Source organism: Zootoca vivipara, chromosome Z1 (assembly GCF_965207765.1).
Source record: "Zootoca vivipara chromosome Z1, rZooViv2.hap1.1, whole genome shotgun sequence".
NCBI lineage: Eukaryota > Metazoa > Chordata > Lepidosauria > Squamata > Lacertidae > Zootoca > Zootoca vivipara.
In genome coordinates this window covers 51,850,369-51,872,016 of record NC_142583.1, presented here as the reverse complement: position 1 = coordinate 51,872,016, position 21,648 = coordinate 51,850,369, and positions in this window count along the sequence as shown.

Below are 21,648 nucleotides of genomic sequence, written 5' to 3'. Positions count from 1 at the left end.
ACTCCCTTGGAAAGTGGTGGACTCTCCATCAGAGGTTTTTAAACAGAGGTGGGATGGCCGTCTGTCATGGATGCTCTAGTTGAGATTCCTGCATTGCAGGGGTTGGACTAGATGACCCTTGGGGTGCCTTCCAACTCTACAATTCTATGATACTATTATTCTAAATGATTGTTGAACAGCACCCGAGGTTACATCCATGTCATACATTTAAAGTACATTTCTACCACATTAGCAGTGATGGCATCCCCCCAAGAATGTGAGGAACTATAGTTTATTCCTTAACAAACTACAGTACCCAGTATTCCATGGGGGGGAGCCTTGTGCTTTAAATGTATGGTATGGATGTAGCTCTCAAAAGAGTCAAGTGTATCCGTGATGCCATAGATACAGGATAGAGCAAAACTGTCCACCTTACCTAGACATCTCTTTACAAAGAGTTTTTTCCAAAGGAGGAAATGTGGTACCATGAGAGATGGGCCAATAGCTTTGAAGGTTCCACTCTGGGGGTCACTACATTGTTTGCCTTCTTAATGTGTTTACTCAATTAGAGTGGCGCCAGGTTGTCCCACCTGACTTGAGGTTGTGCATGCATTTTTCATAATAAACTTTCATGTCTTAGTTTTATATCTGCCCATAAAACATTCCTGGAGGCAGATCCATGGATGCGGTCTACTTGGTCCGAATATGGAAGGTGGAACAAGAAAAAGAAACAGTCCTTATATATGAAATTCAAAAGAGCAACATTTGCAAAGTTGGTGTTTCAGAATTGTATACTTTCCAGGGGCCTAAAGTCATGTTGTGTCTGGATTGCAGGAATAAGGTGCTTGAAGGAAAGACAAGAGTTCTGATAGCTTCTTCTGTCACACAGACTCTCTAACTGGAAACTGGAAAGCCTCTGAAATGTTTCTTTGTCATTAAGTTGTTAAAGGCATGGAGCCGCAGCACAGGTATCGACCTTCCATACGATGCTCAACTACAACTCCCATCATTACTGGCCATCGGCCATGCTTGCTAGGGCTGATGGGAGTTGTAGTTCAGCAACATCTGGTGGATCAAAGGTTCCCCACACCTTCTCTAGCAGGAAAGAAGAATGGCAACCCAACTTTTAGCTGTGGTCCTGGGCTTTCAGCAGAAGGTGTCAGGAGAATCCTGAGGTACTAGATTTTTGATCTGGATCAGCCAATGAGTAGATCAGTGTGGTGCATCCAAACAGGCTGAACTAGCTTTTTCTGTGATTCCTTTGCCTTTCCTGATCTCTCCTTGTTACTTACAGGACCAGACCATATTTTCTTCCTTTGCATTTGGCTCTTCATAAGAATCAGGGGGGGGGAACCACTGAGATAGAAAGTGTTGGAGGGAATCTGTCCTACTCATTTTAGCTGCATTTTTTAATAAAAAAATGTTTTTTTTGTTTTTTTGTTTTTTATCCTGCATTTCTTCCATTCTGGAACTCAAGGGTTTCCAGGTGATAGCCTTCTAGCCAGGCACAGACCAGACCTGCTTAGCTTGCATCATGGATAGCTCAGTCAGCAGAACATGAGACTCTTAATCTCAGGGTTGTGGGTTCGAGCCCCATGTTGGGCTAAAGATTCCTGCATTACAGGTGATTGGACTGGATGACCCTCAGGTCCCCTTCCAACTCTGCAATTCTAAGATTCTGTGTCCCATTAGACCATGTCCTTTTCTGTGTATTGTCCCTGTATTGTCACTGAGTTAGCTAGTGACATGGCCAAATAAAAAGTTGGCCTTTGGTGTGTATGGGAGATTTCTTCTGCTCATGGGAGGGCTGTTGAGTAGAGGTGGGGAACCTCAGGCCTGGGGGCCAAGTGTGGCCTTCCAGGACTTTATCTGGCCTCAGGACACTCTCTAGGTCACATACCCTCCCCAAATCACCCCCCCTCACAAGTGCTTTTACTTGGCCAGAATGTGTCCCTGACCAGTTATTATGCCTCTGGTTTACCAGGATGCAGAAATGTGTGTGTTAGAAATCTATGACTTGTTTAGCTGTAATATCACTTACTACTCAGAGGTAAGAAGAGTTGTATCCACTGCTGTAACTTAATTTTGCCTTTGGCCCTGCACATCACAAGGATGTGGCCCTCAGAAAGCTCCACATGAGGGATTGCAGCTTTTGTGTCAGGAGTGAACTGGCAGTGAATCACACCATGCGAATTGGAGTTAGCTCTTTATTAGCAAGAACACAATCTGCACAGACTTGGCAGAGCATCCGGCCTCATGAACACAGCAGCTCATCCCCATGAATCAGTTGCCGAAAGTTCCTGCTTATCCAGGGTTTCCCCCGAGCAATCAGATACTGTGCCTGCATTTAGCCAACCTATCCTCTGCCCTTTTCATGCCTCTTCTGGTTTTGGGATACCAGGGTCACAGTCGGAGGGGGGAGAACCTCTTCTCCCTCTGATCACTCATTGTTGTTCCACCACCACTCCCTGAACTCTGAGCCTTCTTCCCTTGGTGGTTCCCCAGCTGGTTCCTCCCACCATCCCTCTGCATCCAACCAATTCATGACACCTTGGGCAGAAAAGGTGTCAAAACAAACAAAATCTAAAAATGATCTTTCTCAAGAATTGGAACAAGAGCTTACACACCTCTTGCACAAGCCTGAGGTTTTCCATCAAAACTGCTATAGCATTCTGTTAACTCTTGCTCAAGCTCTTATGTTGGCATTTGTGGAACAGTGCTAGTTACAGAGCAGTATTTTCTCTCTGTTCACAGTTCTTTGAATCCAGTTCAGTGCTTATTTATCTTGGGCCATTGCTGAGTTTGTAGACATGCCAACTTTTTTTTTAATAAAAAAAATCTCTGCTCTTGTATCTTTAACAGCGGCCTGGCACACGCAAGTTAACGTTTTATGTGATGTGTGAGAGAGATGTTTTGGGGAAATTTTCTCCTCTTTACATTTTGCTTATAAGGCTTCTGTTAGCCAGCAGAAAAAGTTGGTGGCTCTTTGAAAGACATAGCTGCCAAGTTATCCCTTTTTAAAAGGGATTTTCCCTTATGCTGAATAGGCTTCCTCGCGAGAAAAGGGAAAACTTGGCAGCTATGTTGAAAGACCTTCAGCCCTTTATATACTGTTCAAAGCTCTTTGGGGTGAGGGTAGGAAAGGTACATTAAAACAAACAAACAAGCAAACAAAGCAGCTGTCATGTCATTCATCACCGAGAGAGGTTTTAATAGAACAAACTCTTTTGGTGAATGATTCACAATGAGTCACGCTTTTGCTTTCGGGATAACTTGATAGCTTACTCTTTCATCAGCAAAAGTTGGGCCTATAAAAGTTACCACACGAGATGACTTTGCATATACAATCTTTAACATATGCAGACTCTCTTGCAGAGGAAGGGAGGAGGCGTCTGCTTCTGGCATTGGCCCATGCGTGTTCATCTTTGTCTGTCTGCATTTGGCTGCTGCATTCGCTGGTCTATAATCGATAATAAGGTTTAACAAGACAAACACAAACATGGCTTCAAAAGGATTTACCGTAATTCTACCACCTTAATTAAAGGGCACGCATCCATTAAAAAGTAAGTGCTTGCTGCCCCAGGGCCAACAGAGAAGGCTGGGCTCTCTGCTACAAGCACAGCTTTCCTTCTTGCAGAACTGGAGCTTGGCACATCTTACATCTCCTAAAGAGGAATGGTGCTCAAGTTGAGAGGTTAGCAGGGCCCATGTTCAGTTGCAAGCTTGGCAATTACCTCCACTTTTATCTACTTCTTGGTTTCTTGAGACCTGCTCAGATAACCATGAATTAAAGTGGATTAAGCGGATTACATCTGGGCATGCCCTACAATAATCCTGTGGATGCTCTAGATTCTATGGCCAAGTTAAAATCTAGTATACCACCCCCACTAAGACTTCTGCAAGCTGGGTAGGACTCTGGACAAACCAGAGTGGTTTAATAATCAATCCCTCTCCACGGGGAACTCTGAAAACTGTGGCCCTGTGAGGAGAATGGGGGTATCCTAGCAACTCTCAGCACCCCTGACCAGCTACAGCTCCCATAATTCTTTGTGGGAAGACCTGAATGCTTAAAGTGGTATTGTAGTGCTGTATGATGTTTCCTGCTTGGCAGGGGGTTAGACTGGATGGCCCTTGTGGTCTCTTCCAACTCTATGATTCTATGTAAATGTGGCCTCAGTATTGCCCTTGTAGAATGAGCAGGGAGGAGGATGGGAGCATCCTCTGCCTCCCATTGGCTTCCCACTGGCTTTCCTGCCTTCTGCCCTACTGTCCCCTGGAGCACCAACCATGACTAGAGACTTCTGATGAAGTGTGCATGCACACGGAAGCTCATACCAAAATAAAAAACTTAGTTGGTCTTTAAGGTGCTACTGAAGGAATTTTTTGTTTGTTTCGACTCAGACCAACACGTCTACCTACCTGTAACTATTCCTATAATATAGGAAGGGTTCCTCTTTCTAGATCTGTTTTGGGAGAAGATCGTTACAGCTTCCCTAATATTTTACAGACAGGTTGGAGAATACTTTGTGGTTTTCTCATTAAACCCATGTTCTGTTTTGCTAAAAAATAATGTGAGCAAGCAAGGTGCTTACATGCTTCTTTCCAGAAAATGCATGTCTGCAAATAAAATGTGATTTATGAACGACATGCACATTTTAAATTGCATAATAACACCAAACTCTCCCAACCAGCAATTTTTGTTGTTGTAAAGCACAAGTTGCGCTCAAGATTTTGCTGACATGGCTCTCATAGCATGATGTGTTTTTTTTGAGTCTGTCCTGTCATCAAAGGGAGAAGGCAAAAGAAAATGAGTTATGGAGGTAATTTATAAAAATTAAGGAAGAGTGGCAAAGAAGGATAGTGTTTTCTTTTGCTGCAGTACAAATGCTCCTCCTGAGTGTACAATTATGAGCCAGTTGTCCTGGTGCCAGCCTAGGGAAGTGTAAGAGTTAGGGTTGGGCAGCTGGGACTCAAGCCAGAATGTGGTTTAGTCATAATCATAGGACACCTGATCTGCAAGTTTGCTATGAGTTTGAAGATTTTACACATGGCTCTGCCCCCCCCTCCCCCAAGCTTCTTTGGTGTAAGCAATGAAACTTTTCTATAAATCTGTAAAATGTAGAGTCCACCAAGATTGTCAGTAAAGTTTGGCGCATATTTTGAAATTAAGCTTAAAAAACAATGAAAGGAAGGATTACCAAGAGCATAAGAATATAAGACATCCACATAGCTTTGCTGGATCAGGCCAAAGGCCCACCTATTCCAGCATCCTGTTTTCACAGTGGCCAACCAGATGCCTGTGGGATGGGAAGTCCGCAAGCAGAACATGAGTGGAACAGCACTCTGGCCACATTTAGCAACTGTTAATAATGAAGCAAATAATGTATCACATCAGGTAGTCCTTTCAAAGTCACTGATGTCCTAGGCCTTCATATCCATAGGGGGGAAAGTACCTTTGAAGAATAGTATCTCAGGTTATGGTAGTCAAGGAATGAAAGGACCACATGGAACATAAAGGGATACTATGTTGTGTACACATATTGGGTTTGCCCCCACATTTCTTGAGAACTTCTATTTATTTAGGATGCAATCCTAAGGTCCCGGAGAGGGTGTCTTATGGAACCACAGAGCTTAGGGCTTGCTGATCAGAAGGTCGTGGTTTGAATCCCCGCGACGGGGTGAGCTCCCGTTGTTCGGTCCCAGCTCCTGCCCACCTAGCAGTTCGAAAGCACTTCAAGTGCAAGTAGATAAATAGGTACCGCTCCAGCGGGAAGGTAAACAGCGTTTCGCCAGAAGCGGCTTAGTCATGCTGGCCACATGACCCGGAAGCTGTACGCCGGTTCCCTTGGCCAGTAAAGCGAGATGAGCGCCACAACCCCAGAGTCGTCCGCAACTGGACCTAATGCTCAGAGGTACCTTTACCTTTTTACCCTTCTGATGTTGGAAACAGAGTTCTGATGTCAGAGGCACAGAGCCTTTTGTCCTGTTGGTAGATTTTGGGGGGCTCTAGTCCAACCAGTGTCAGAGCTCTGACATCTGTAATGCTGAAAATGGAGCATGTTGGAAGATTGCAAGACACCAGCTTGGATCTGAAGGATGCAAAACTGTCCTGGTCCCCTTACACGTCCCCAAACCAAGGAGTAATTTAGTCACTTTCCTAAATGTGGCTAGATCTCTCTCTCCCTCCCATTATTTCCATTGGGAGGGTAAGCATTTGTTAAGTGGGAAACAGACAGAAAAGCAACTTCATTCCTCTACTCTAACTTCCTCCCTGGTGGCTTGAAACCAGCAGGGTACTAGATATAGCAGAAGACACGTCTTTGCATTTGAACCCATAACACACACCTTAGGATTGCAGCTTTATTTTTTTAATGGTATTCATAAACATTTTCAGGAGGTGTAGAAAAAATATATTAACAGAACATAAATAACCAATCATTCAGACTACAGAAGGAGCAGAGCATGAAAAGAGCAGATCAGAAAAAGGAAGTTATTTGGTGCACTTTGAAAAAAATAGCAGGAAGGAGGTACCATGTGTCTCTCTAAGAAGCAAATACCAGAACATCAAAGCCACCACCAAGAAGGCCCTGCTGCTCCCTGCTGCAGCAGCCAGGAACCAGGGACCAAAGTGAGGAGTCCTATCTTTCTCCACCATTAGCCATGGTAGCTGGAACTGATGGGAACTGGAGTCAAACAAGATCGGGAGGGCTACTGGTTCCCAGTTCTACATTATGGGATGTTTGTTTCCAGATGGTGAAAAGTAAGTGGCAGTATTTCTTCTACCCATTCCTATGGTACAGTAGACCAGCCAGCATAATAACAAAGGACTTTGTCACTGCTTCAAAAGCTCATTGTTATTCAGCTCTAATGGTTAAACCTACCAAAAATTTTTGATAATTGTTTTCTGTTCAGATGAATTCTGAACCTGGGGAAGCTGAATGTACAATCCTTTTGAGCTACAGCTTCATCCAGTCACGAGAGGAAAATGCCTACTTTTCCGGCTTGGTTTTTCCATCTGTAAAATGGTCATATTAATACTGCATCAGTTATTGTAGACTAGAGCATAAGGTAACAGTGATGCGTGTTCTACATGCTAATGGTCTGATACTGCAGCCTGACCCATCATATCAGCTAGCAGCATGAGTGCATATTCAAGCAAGTGAAGAATGAAATTGTACAGTCCTGTAAATCGAGTCCTCCTCACAGAGGGCATGTGTTGCGGTGAGATCATCAGGACTGACCTCACTGTTTGTGTGGGTGGGAGCGATTGGAGAGCCACAACAACCCAATTGGCGGTCCCTCAGTTGATGGGCGGATCTGGCCAATGGGGAATTTTGAGTAATAACCGAGGGACCTTTATATACCGCTGCACGTTGCGTAGAGCTTCCTCTTTTTGCTTCGTGCACTGGATCAATATATATTTAGGGTCTTGGTATGACCTTGCTATGCCTTCGTGGGTCGTCTGCTGTTGCGGCAGGGTCCGGTAGGAATTTTCCCATTTGGCTGATTGGCTGGTGCCACTTGGGTTTCACCTGCCGCATAGCAAATCGTCACAACTTTGAAAGGTTTGGCGGTTAGGCATTGGTTCAAGGTGGTCTGGAGGGGGGGTGGAGCACCTGTCCCCTCCAATGTGCAAATGTATTCTGTTAAAGGAATCCAGGGATTCACCATGCTTTTGTTGACCCCTTTTGGGGGATAGGGCCACACAAGAGTCCCTGGGAGCATTTGGGATGAGCTTGAGTCTGATCCTGGACCATTACTCACCCACGATGTTTACCTGTAATGACGATATGGTGAGGCCCAGTCATCAGTGCTGCCCTGCTGAGGTCAGGTGCGGCTAGTCGGGAACCAATGCCTAAATCAAACCACTCACTATCTGTAATCAATAAAGTTGTGGCCAAAATTATGCCAATAACCTAAAACTAAATTCCGTGTCAATTGTGTCTTTATTTATTGGGAAGCTCCTGGGGCAAATAGGTAGTGAAATGACCCATAAGGGCTCAACTAGATAGATTTGTGATATCTGGCTTCCTGGATTATTTTTTGAAGGGGGATTAACGGCTGAAATGCTGGGTGGAGTAGGTTTCAACACTTCCCCTTGTGAACTATTCCCCCACCCGATCTGAAACATCTCCCAATCCAGCTGCTATTTGTTAGATGCAATCTGCTGTTCTAAGCAATTCTACATACTACATAGCATCCTTCACACAAATATCCACATGCTTCCCCTAAAATGGCAAGTGCAAATTGCTGACATGAAGAATGAGTATAAGAGTGCCAGCATTTTATAGAAACACAACATGTGAAGCTTTTCCCATCACTGCACTGGAGCGCTGAGGAAACTGAATCATTGCTTTTTTTGTGTGGTGCACTTGCAGAAATAGTGTTGGCGATCCTATATTCTATTGAAATTAGAGGCATACATAACCTTCATGGAATTGAAATAACCAAGATCCAGGAGGAATGTAGGACCCTGCTCATGGATCCATCCTGGATAAATTATACGGGGAAGAGAGGGACAGGAACACCAATGAATGAACAGCTCAGTTCAGTCAGGGGAAGAATCTTGGTAGGTCAGATCAGGGGTTTCCAGGGAGCTGGACTCCTCCTGCTCAACCTAAATGTGACAAGAAGAGGAGGAGGAGGAGGAGGAGGAGGAGGAGGAGGAGGAGGAGGAGGAGTTTGGATTTGATATCCCGCTTTATCACTACCTGAAGGAGTCTCAAAGTGGCTCACATTCTCCTTTCCCTTCCTCCCCCACAACAAACACTCTGTGAGGTGAGTGAGGCTGAGAGACTTCAGAGAAGTGTGATTAGCCCAAGGTCACCCAGCAGCTGCATGTGGAGGAGCGGGGAAGCGAACCTGGTTCCCCAGATTATGAGTCTACCGCTGTTAACCACTACACTGGCTCTTTTGGACCCAATAACTGTACAAGATCTGGATATCCTTCAGGCTTTGGAAATTCCACAGATTAGGGAGATCTTATGGAACAAGATGACTTAGGGAAAGGACCCCGTATTGGGAAAGAGTGAATCAGAGAGCCAAACATACTCTTCATCTCAATGACACTGTCATAAGCAGAGAATGTGGAGGCCAATGGGTATTTTCCCTGAGCAGAACCATACTATTTTATATGGGAATTATAAGGTTTGTTCATGACCATTTGTGTGAATTCACTATGAAGTTCATTTTTCAGAAGCTGATGCACTGTAGTGGGCTAGAGATTTATAAAAATAAAATCCTGCTAGTGCTGTTTGAGATTTTCAACTCCAGCTGACATGCAGACACCTAGCACTGCTAATCCTCTTTTGATATCTTCCATAGAGCTCCCTGACAAGGGTGTGTATGCAGGACAGGAAGTGCCTGTCAGGATTCAGCTTCAGCTTAAATCCTTCTAGTGTAAACGAAGGAAACCAAGAACCGTCATCTTCTTCATCCGGAAGGCCATATGCATAGGGCAACCACCTCTGGGTTATCGTGCACAGTGCAATTTTTCTCTCTCTGTATGATTTGATGAGAGTCTCAGGCATCTGGCAGGCAGCATACAGGATGAAAATACAGGATTTGTATAAGCTAGAGAGCTGTTTAACTAGAGGAAGAGGTTTGGCTACATGTGTGGAGATAGGCCTGAATTCCTGTGAAATTTGTGACAGATGCCCTCCAAAGTTTATATCCAGTAACAACACAGCCTCACCACTTTGTAAAACCAAAAAAATTAAATAAAAAATACTAGGGACTAATTGTAGGGGATTCTGCAAGGGTCTATCAAATAAGTAGATAAATGCAAACCCAAGACTCCTTCCATATTAGCATTTTTGTTTCTGTAGTTAGTTGGAAGTTGGTTAAAATGGTGCTTCCACATGACACATAATTTATTGTTGTATTTCCTGTCCTCTTTTAATGGCAAAGACAAGAATGAGAAATGCATTATTGCATCAGGCACAGCAATCCAAGGGCAACATGTGTTGAAAAATGCTGCCCTTTCCCGCATTACTTTTCAGCAGGTGACAGTTGCCTTTTTCTTAATTTTTCCCCAATTCTCATTTGGTTGGACTAATAAAAAAATTATAAGGGAGGAGGGGAGAATGATGATGCAAGCAATCCTACTGATCAAGTGTGGAAGAGGGGGGGGTCAAACCTATATTCCCATACTCTCTCTAGAATAGCTGCTCTAATTTTTTAAAACCTTTTTGAAAGGGTCCATGGGTGCAGGACAGGAAATGGTAGAAGTGTGACTAGGAACTGCAGGTGAAGCAAAGCAGAAAGGGGAAGTTGTTGGGGGTTACTGGTTTCTTTTTAGAAATTAGAGGGCAGGTTTTATCACAGCTGCATATGAATGAAATTTTCCAACCACAAGATCACACTATCAAATTATTATTGTGTACAAAACCTCTCCCTCAAATCTGGAGTAAAACCCACATTTTGTCCAGCATCAGGTCACCCTTTGACACATGTTTTATAAATGCCTTTTGAATACACTTGCTGTAAATTTGCTTGCAGAGCAGCCTTGTGCTGGGCTCATCCAGACATATTTTGGCTGTATCAGAATAACCCTTGGCTCCACATATCTTTGGCCCATGTTCTGTGGTGAACCACTTTTATGGAACCACCCAGACTTCATAATTACTGTACCATCTCCTTTGTCTTAGCCAATCAGCCGCTGGGAAGGAGATAATTTACTTAATTTACTGAATAAGCATTTGGTTGCATTCTGTGGATAACCCTAAGGGGGAAAAGAAAGAAATCGCAAAAACATATTTTTCATCAACTGTCTGTATGAAACGGAAGACAACGATAGTACTAATTGTGTAGTTTTGTTTTGTGGAGGGCATTTTTTGTTCATACTTTAACAGCAAAAGAACACCATTTCATTAACATTGATAGTCTAAAAAACATAAATGCAACCTAATCCCATAGTCTTGATATTAATATTAATATTTGGAGTTAGACATGTTCAGATTAGTTCAACAAATTTACTTAACTGAAGAAGGTGTGGGAACTTCGTTTTCCTACTTTTGCTGGTGAATAATCATTTCATAAATCTGCTCATGAATGCAGCTTTAATTGTATAAGAGAAAGACATAAAAGAAAAGTGCAGTCATTACATGGAGTTCTTAATAATATACTGTTCAAATTAAAATGAAGTTATATCACTAACTTTCTATACAGTTGTGCAGAAAACTGTGTTGTCATGGAATACTTTCCATTTACTATACACATTGTTCCCTTTCTTTATGTCAGTCATTAAGCAGGTTGCCTGACCTTGATATCCAAGCATAATTTGGAGAAAATGGTACCAGGTCTGGTAACTTGTTGTTTGGCTCCCTCAAGAGCAGTGCATTACCAGTAGGTATCCTGACGCAAGGAGATCAACCTTGAGCATCTCTATTGCTCTGAGTTTCTACCAAAAGGTGGAGACCAGAAAGCTCAACATAGGAAATCATTTATGTAGAACAAGTGATTCTGAAGCTCTCCCCTTCACCCCAACTTACACTTTTTATACTAGCTTCCTGCCTGCTGCTCCACGGAGGTGGAAAGCAGCAAAAAAGAAACAAATAGAGTAGCAAATAAGTGGATCTTGTGCTTCTTCCTCCACCACTCTCTCTCTCTCCACACACACACACACACACACACACACTCACTCCAAAAACACCTCCCTGGCCAGAGCAGCTGCTTGCTCCACAAGGATGATGATGTTGTTGTTTAGTGGTTTTGTCGTGTCTGACTCTTCATGACCACATGGACCATAGCACGCCAGGCACTCCTGTCTTCCACTGCCTCCCGCAGTTTGGTCAGACTCATGTTCATAGCTTCGAGAACACTGTCCAACGATCTTGTCCTCTGTCGTCCCCTTCTCCTTGTGCCCTCAATCTTTCCCAACATCAGGGTCTTTTCCAGGGAGTCTTCTCTTCTTATGAGGTGGCCAAAGTATTGGAGCCTCAGCTTCAGAATCTGTCCTTCCAGTGAGCACTCAGGGCTGATTTCCTTAAGAATGGATAGGTTTGATCTTCTTGCAGTCCATGGGACTCTCAAGAGTCTCCTCCAGCACCATAATTAAAAAGCATCAATTCTTCCGCGATCAGCCTTCTTCATAGTCCAGCTCTCACTTCTATGAGGATAGTGCAAAACTAAGAGGAAAGAAGGAAATGGGTCAGGACACTTTGTCCCTTTAAAAACAACAACACCCCACAATGGACAAGAAGGCCTTTCCCCACTTTTCAACATCTCCTTCAATTGGCAGCAAAGAGAAGACAAATGACAAGGCACTTCTTAACATCACTCCCCTTTTCAAAAAGTCCTTCCATGGGCAGAGGAGGTGGCACTTTCTCCATTCACAACATCCTCCACAAACTCAAGTAGGTGGCAACTATCTTATTCTCTCCTCTCCATATTGTCCCACAATTGCCCAGGCAAATAATTCCCCAATCCCCATCCCACCAGACTTTCTCTGTGCTGCATTGTTGTAGTTGTTGGCATCTATCTGTCTCGGGAGACAATGGAGGAGTGTACCTTTTGGGGTGAAGACGTCAAAATATTGGAAGGTTGCAGTGCCTGCTGTGGCTGTTGCTGTTTTAGAGAAATACCTGGAGGAGATAAATGGCTTTCTTATAACTATGAAGAAACAAGTTATCATTTCAACCAGTTAAGTATGTAAACAAGTGAAAACTGATGTGACTGTCCTTGGTATTAGTTTTGGAAGAGAAATTTGTTTTTGTTTTATCCAGCTTGAGATAACTAGCACTGGGTGACTCAAAAAGTGTTTCCCATCTCCATCTTTTTCCACAGTCCCTGAATTATATCACAATGGAACGATGCCAAAAATACACCCTAGTTTACTGGCAAACTAAATATTGAAAATGAGAGGCCTCAAGCATGTTGCATGCTTTGCAGGAAGTTCCCAGACTTTTGTACTAAGACAGTCAGGCACCAAATAAACTAATCTCAGGAGATAAGCATCTAATCTGTTTTGCATAGGTGGCAAAAAGAAAAGAAAATAAAATAAATAAAATAAAATGAATGGCTGTAGTCACTTTCCTCATAAATCAAGCAATTTTTATAGATTTCCTCTCTAGATGACTACTACCTATGCTTTTCTTTTAGAAAAAGAAACATGCTGGTATTCACCATAAAGTTCTTACAAGAAATGCCACAATTTTAACCAGTGTTTTTCTTCTAGAAAAAAGGTGCCAGTACTGCATACCCTTGAGTAAAGGTAAAGGGGCCCCTGACCATTAGGTCCAGTCATGACCGACTCTGGGGTTGCGGTGCTCATCTCGCTTTATTGGCCAAGGGAGCCGGCGTACAGCTTCCAGGTCATGTGGCCAGCATGACAAAGCCGCTTCTGGCGAACCAGATCAGCGCATGGAAACACCGTTTACCTTCCCACCGGAGCGGTACCTATTTATCTACTTGCACTTTGACGTGCTTTCAAACTGCTAGGTTGGCAGGAGCTGGGACCGAGCAACGGGAGCTCACCCCGTCGTGGGGATTCGAACCACCGACCTTCTGATCGGCAAGCCCTAGGCTCTGTGGTTTAACCCACAGTGCCACCCATGTCCCATACCTTTGAGTACCCCCCAAAACAACAACAACAACAACAACAACAACAACAACAACAACAACAACTTGACTACTACACCTCACAATGTTTTATCAGCTTTACCACTAAACAGCAAGGATAAAAAGATATTAGCATCAAATTGCCAAAAGGGGTTTGCAGTCTAAATGGGCACAATTGTTTTCATTCAATTGAAAGATCACACATGAAGCAGGTAGGACTGCCCATGCTGCCCATTCTAAATAACAATCTTGCTGATCAGCTAATTGGTGAAATCCAACCCCCAGCTTCCCATCCAGGGGTGGCCCATCCATTTGTGAGGTGCCGCCATTTGCTTCAGGGGGTGGATCTGATCCCTGCCCTGCCCTGCTGCCTGTCCTGATGAGGCTTCAGAGGGGCTTTCAACACAGCCACATTACCCTAACCGCTGCTGCACATACACAAGCTATAGAATTAATGGGAGATGAAGTTTTGATTGATTTGAAATAATCAGCCTTATCTTTGGTTGTAGGCCTCTAGTTGTCTGCAGGCAAAACTTCTAAATGCGGGGGAACCAATGATCTTAAGAGTATAAAATATGAAAGCTAGCAAGATCCCTCTAGCACTTCTGCTTGGTAGTCAGTACAGCATCATTTCAACACAAACTTTACAATTTGTTCTCTCTCTCTCTCTCTCTCTCTCTCTCTCTCTCTCTCTGTGTGTGTGTGTGTGTGTGTGTGTAGAAAGATAAATAGATAGTTAGATAGATTGATTACTGGCATATTTTGGCACAACTTTTCTTTTAACACGCTTAGGTGACTCATAATTAAAAAGAGCAAGCACACTTTATTTGCTCTGTAGCGGTTAGGCTGAAACTCATTAAGTGTCGGCTCATCCGAGTGTGCAGTGTTTTATGTAAACAAGACCTCTGAGGAAGGTATAGTTGTGTAACGAAGATGAAAAGGAAAGCAGCCGGCTAATGTTGGGACAAATTAATAATGCCCATGTCAGGTTCTGAAAGGAAAAATCATTTGGTGCTCCATAATTGCACGTTTCAAAGTAGAATATGAGAGAAGTTGCTAGCAGGCGGTTCGTCTAGGGGTAAGACACATGCAGAGAAGGTTAACTACTGATGTTAAAAATATCAAAATGGGTCAGCTCTGGTTTTGAAACTTTAGTTCTGAAATTAGGATGCATCACAGTCAATGAGTAAATGGAAGTTTAGGGAACTTTTACAAACATCCTGGTTAATCTGTATATCTCTTAAAAGGTAAAGGGACCCCTGACCATTAGGTCCAGTCGTGACCGACTCTGGGGTTGCACGCTCATCTCACATTATTGGCCGAGGGAGCCGGCGTATAGCTTCCAGGTTATGTGGCCAGCATGACAAAGCCGCTTCTGGCAAACCAGAGCAGCACATGGAAACGCCGTTTACCTTCCTGCTGTAGCGGTTCCTATTTATCTACTTGCATTTTGACGTGCTTTCGAACTGCTAGGTTGGCAGGAGCTGGGACCAAGCAACGGGAGCTCACCCCGTCACAGGGATTCGATCCGCCGACCTTCTGATCAGCAAGCCCTAGGCTCAGTGGTTTAACCACAGCGCCACCTGTGTCCCTGTATATCTCTTAGGAAAACCAAAAAGCATGGATCAGGCAGCCAAGTGTTTTTCAGACATGGGTTTCTCTGTCTCGAACAGCTGTTTGACTGCAGTAATTTGAATATGTTACTGTGAAAGCATAGCAAGAAAGCTGTGACGATGAATTTCTCTTTGACAAAAGACCCTCTGATAGGAAAGAAGCTGGCAGCTCTTAAGCTTTCTTTGTTACTTTTCTTTCCTTGGCAGAGTTCCTAGAAACCTGGAATCAGAAAGGGGCTTGTAGGCCAACAAGCCCAAAAACTCTGCCCCCAACCTGATGATCTGAAGATGTTCCAGACTACAATTCCCAGACATCATGGTCAATGGTCAGGATTGATGGGAGACAACATCTGGAGGTACCAGGTTAGGGGTGGCTGTTCTGCTTGGTGCAGGAAGTGCAAACCTATAGCATCCCCAAGTGTCTCTGCTTGAAGACCTCCAGTGAGGAAGAGTCCATGCTTCTCTAGGTAACTTGGTCCATTGTCAAAATAACTGCTCTTACCACCAAGAAGTATCTCCTAATTGTTCAGCTAAAATCTACTGCTATGCATAGCTGCCAAGTTTTCCCTTTTCTCGTGAGGAAGCCTATTCAGCATAAGGGAAAATCCCTTTAAAAAAGGGATAACTTGGCAGCTATGCTGCCATGTAACCTAATAAGCCCATGAGCTCCATTGGAGAACAAGGCTTTGTCTTGAATATATGGCAACCTTTCAGGTAATTGGAGAACATATCATTTACCATAGCTGCCAAGTTATCCCTTTTTTAAAGGGATTTTCCCTTATGCTGAATAGGCTTCCTCGCGAGAAAAGGGAAAACCTGGCAGCTATGATCATTTACCCCTTTAACCTTTTCTTCTCCAGGCTTAACAAAGCAGTTCCTTCACCCTTTCCTTATCAGCTGTTTTCCATACCACTAACCCTCTTTTGTTGTCCTCCTCTGAACTTGTTTGAATTTGATTATATTCTTCTTAAAGAAGCTACAGTGCCCAGTATTTTTGAGGGAAAGAATGGGCTTCAAATGTCAGTAGTTGTAGTTTCAAATTCAGAAGTGCAGGTCTCTTCATGTTAGTCGCAGCTACATCCCCACCTCACACTCCCTTATTATACAACCTTCTACGATTATACAATATTCTTAAAATTATGCAATAATCAAAATGAGGGTTGCATTGCAATGATCAGTGTAGGTCTCCATTTGTTGCCGTTCAGCTAGATCTTCTATTTTCTGTGCATGTAAGCGAGCAGATGATTTAGAGTGCTCCAACATCTTCTTTTGGAGAGACTTAAGTAACAATAATGTCTCTGAAGCTGAGCAGGTCTGAATGTGGTCACTGCCTTGGTGGCAGACTTTTATGGGAACCCTATGCAGACAACTTCCAGTTCCATCATGGAAGAATGACGGACATCCATGTCGTAAGTAAATGAAACCTCAAAGGCGGAGGATCTAGATTTTATCATCTTTATAGCTATTGCCAATGGATTTTATTTTATTTATTTCTTTTACAATCAAGCCAACACATTTGAATTCAGCAATATTAATATCTGAAAACGTACTGCCATCAAGTCAGCTGTCTGGGGAAAGAGCAGCATGACAGAAGCTGTCCTCCTGGTCTGGACATAGTCACCTACTCTGCTCCTGGATCTGACCTGGGGAGAAGATTGCATCCAAGGAGGGAAAAACAAACAGAATCATCACTTAAATCAATACATGAGGAGAGCATTCAACCCAGACCCTCCCTGTGAGGATTCTAATTCCATCAAGTCAATTACAAGGTGGGGTGGGGGCTGTTTTTAGTTTTTATCAAGGGCAAAGCATCCAGAACTGTGGTTGACGTAAGCAAGATGCTGCTGCTGCTCTCCTGGAGAGTCAGAATATGCATAGAGAGAATTAATATAACTGCAGTATAAAAAAGTGCAACCTTTTGCTTGAGCTTGCTCTGTCCCTCTCCCACCGCCATTCCTTTTTCCTCCTGTGTCGTTTCTTTTTAATACTCATTTCAGTAAGCTTCTCTGAGGGTTTGTCTAAAGGCCAGGTTATAAATGCATAGTGCACGCACACACAAAAGATGGGTTATCGCTGTGATATGCATTCATGTGTGTGTGGGGGGGGGTGCCAACTTGAATAAAATATAGGGGGCAGGTAATCACATGATTCAATGCATGCGCACACCATTTGAATGGCAATGCCTATCAACTTGGGGAGGGGCTGGCCCCCTCAAATATTTTATTGGGGGGGTGGGGAAGACCCTTCAGCCCCTAGGAGTTGGGGTGTGTGTGTGTGTAGCTGAAAGCCAGTGATTCTTTCGGAGCAAGCAAGCTGAACTCCTTCTATTTTAAGAGTTTTCCACAAACACAGAACTCCCAACAAATAAACTGAGAAAATGCCATTGGCAGTGGGATTAAAACATTTTTTTTTATTTAGGGTGATTTCTTCTTCTTCTTTTTTTTGCCCGGTAGGGTTTTCTTCCCCTTTTACAAAGCGCAGACCTTAATGAGTTCCAGGGGGACAGTGGCCTGTCAATCACAATAGACTTTTCAAGTATAGTCATCTCTGCCCTATCACAGAACCACAAGGCATGAAATAATTAGAAAGCCCAGAGTAACTGCTCTGTTTTACAAGAGCAAAATCCTTGTGTGGATCATTTACATAAACTTGTCACTTCCCATTACGGTTCAAATCCAGGCTGGGTAGCAATAATGGGACCGGAGGAAGGAAGGTGGGCTTTTCCTCCGTGGTTCAAGCAGAAGGATGCACATGCGTCCAGCTTTCCATTCTCCCCCTCCCCACTTGCACTCACTGCATTAATGTAAAGTATCTTTGATTTTTCCATTAAATAGGAACTATTCATGCTGCTATGGCAGCAGACCATGTGCAGCCTCTTCTTCTTAAGAGAGGAAAAAAGGCTTTTGCGTCAAGCCATTGTTAGGAGAGAATTCACTTTGAGGAGCATTTCAAAGCTGATCCGATTGGGGAAAGAATAATGTTAAATATTGGGCATGAAATATTTATAAGACGGGTGCATAGGAGCAGCTGACAAAAAAAGTAGCCTGGAAAATAAACACTCTTCTGCTTGAACTTTTTAAATGTTTATGTGTATTTTTTTTGTCTCTCTGTGTGTGCCTGTGCAAGGGTCAAAGAGCATGTGTGCATGCAGTAAATAGATGCATAGACTTATAAATATATCTCTCTCCCTCTCTCACACACACACAAGCAGACACTCATACTCAAATGGTCGAAAGGCTTAATGGGATTTAGAGCAATCTGCATCTGAATTCTGCCTCTCAAGTATGGTAGCAATGACAGGTTGCTGGAGACTGTTTTTTAATCATTATGAGCAGAAAAGCCCCAAAGCAAGAGGCACCCATAGAAAAATTGAAGTGTTTCATGCTGATGCAGCTCCTATTCTGTGCTAAGCATTTCTCGTACTTGTTTTCAAAACACGTCTGCAATTCATGTTTCTGCAACAGTAGTGTTAAGTGTGAGTGTATTTTGAGGAGTGACCTTCATTTGCATGGTCAACCTTGTATATAGGTAACAGCGATAGTCCACATGCAAATGCTGACAACCTCAGCTGAATTTCGAAAACATCTATATTTTCTCCACATTTCAGACATATATCAATCACATTTAGGATACACTGGCAACTTAATTTCTGAAACAGTTTTGTTTAAAACTGAATATATACAGTGGTACCTCGGTTTACGAACTTAATCTGTTCCAGAAGTCTGTTCTTAAACTGAAACCACTCTTAAACCGAGACACGCTTTCCCTAATGAGGCCTCCCTTCCACCGTTCGGCTTCCGTTCTTAGACCGAGGTAAAGTTGGCAAACCAGGACACTACTTCTGGTTTTGTGGAGTTCATAAACCGAATCGTTCGTAAACAAGGCCGTCCTTAAACCGAGGTACCACTGTATATGGGTTCTTAAGCTGTCTGGACTTCTTGGCAGTCGCTGAAGTTAGGACATTCACTGTGATGCAGAGATTAAACAAAACTGTTTCAGAAAAAAAGCTGCATCACAGGTATGTAAACACCATTAAAAAGTTGCAATGCAGAAAAACAAATCCAGCAAATCTGTAATCCTAATTGCAGCAGCTAGCTTCCCAGCAGCAATCCTTGCTGGGCCAAATGCCATGACTTTTTATTGTCCTAAACATTGCTTTTCTTGAGAAATATGCAAGGGGGAATTTCTAAGTCTCTCCTTCAAAGGGAATGCCTGGAGAAACCTAAATAGTTAAATTAGTCCTATATTAGTTTGAAATTTGGTAAATCCAGAAACCCAAGACATCTTGGTTAAAAGACCCACCTGAAAAGGAGACATTAACAATTAGAACTCATTACATAGGCTCAGATCTTAGGCACATTCAACCATATTCTAAAGATGGCCCCAAATTGCTAATTAGGGCAATAATCGTGCATGTGCATGCATACACACAATATATTGAAGTTTTGTGTACCGGAAAAAGGAATGTAACAGAAGCATTTTGGGGGAGAAATTATTTGGATCCCACATACTGAATGTTCAACAACTACACACTGATTTCCACTATAGACTGCCTGTATGGAAAGGTGTCCTTTCTTATTCTCTGTTCCTTGCCTGTAATATGGGGATAGTCACAATCTCCTTAGGCTTGTTGTAGGTGTGAGTACAGTAAATACTGTAAAATACAGCAGTGGATTAAATACCATTGATCTGATCTATTTTAAGTGGAAAGTACAGACAATAGGGGCATACACCGTTGACTACAAGATGCAGTTCAGGTTTCAGTTTGGTGCTTTGGAAAATACCGTAGCCTACCTTGAACTGAAGTGCTTTGGAGACTGCCCAATTTGGCTCAGGGTCCAAGGCTAAGATAAGAAAACCAAGAAAGCCCCCCCCCCATATTGGGAAATTTAAAAATGGCTATAACATTTCACTTTTGTAAAAAGTGCTTGAAATTTTCAGCACACTAGCCCCTCCAGAGTGGATTAAGCCTGACTAAATATATCCAGATAGGTCCAGGGGTGTCCCCCCACTTTTTTGCTGAGCATTTTAAAGCTTGTTTTTCTTTTTAAGAAAACACCTACATTTTTATTTTATGGCAGAAGTGAATGAAAATTGCAGGTACAGTAGCCTCTTATGAAGAGACAAATCCTGTTAAATTTCAGAAGGATAGCTTTTGAAGGTTAGGCTTTACAATTTGCAAGGTGGGTAAAAAAAAGAAAAGCACTTAATCTCCCCTAGTGTTTTGTGTGTAATTGCTCTGAAATTAACATACGTGGGAGAGGCTCTCTTAGATAAGTATCCCGTCAAATAGCAAACAATTAGTCCAGCTGTTTTTATAACAGGCACCTTTAAAGGGAGATCTAAATGGGATTTACTTTCCTCCCAAAATCTCAGGATCAGAGAGTGCAGGTAAAATAATTTCATCTGATTAGAAGCTTGGTCCGTCAGCCACAATTAAACTCTTCCCTGTTCCGTCTTCCCACGTTGGCACTTGCTCTACCGCCATCCTTATGGCCTACCCTAGGATTTTCCATATATGGTAAGGCAAGAGATATTAGTTTCACTTTCAGCAGGCACTTGTCTGTAGTAGTTTTTTGGCATCCGAGTAACTAACACACCATGAAGCACTTCAGGGGTGGAATTTTTCCCCCTTTCATTTGTGGTGCCTTGTGATATCCTGCTTCACCTTGAACAAGCCCAGAATCCATATGAAGTGCCTTATTTTGGCTCAAGGTTCTGGATTTCTCTGAAGCCACTCACAGCAGACAATACATCGCTCATCTTCTTTCTTTCAAATCTAGACCTCCTTTGACTGGCAGATTTTGGATGTGTAAGGGGAGAGGTAGTGCCCAGTCTGTGCTATTAATTTTCAAGATCTCCAAGAGAGAAAGCATTGTTGATGGATTAAAACCAGCTCTTTACCTCCCTTGCATGCTACAAAAGTCTAAATCCCATCTCAGGCAGGATTGCTCCATTTCACTGCATGGCTTCAGTAGATTGGGAAAACGGTTGTCATTCAGCTTTTTACCAAAGCTAATCAGGCAGAGCTTCTGAGGTGCTGGGATTTCAATGTATCCCCTTTTAATCGAAAGGAGCCAGTGACCCCCAGAAGCTACTGCTTCTCTGTTGCTGCCGCTGCCACTGCAGTGCACGGAGGCTGCTTATTTCTGCCATCTCAAAGCATAAACAGAAGGGTGTCAGGGATTTGAATCTAATATTTTAGTGCTCCACACAGGCCAACTTTATTTGGTCCACCAGAGCTGAACCCTTTTATTCTCTTATAACAAACTGTGTTGTATAATGCTGGAGGTTGCTCTGTGATTCATTTTGCATCAGTTCTCTTCCTAAATTTGTTGTTTCGCTTCTCTTCCTAAGTTTGTCTGATAAACTTTGGTTTTACAAGAAATGGCTATGTGAGGCAGGGAAGTACTTTGACAGATGCTGGTCACAGTTTTACAATAGTTTCCTTGTCAACACAACCTGCCAGGTCCTCAGTTGTGTCAGGCACACTAGC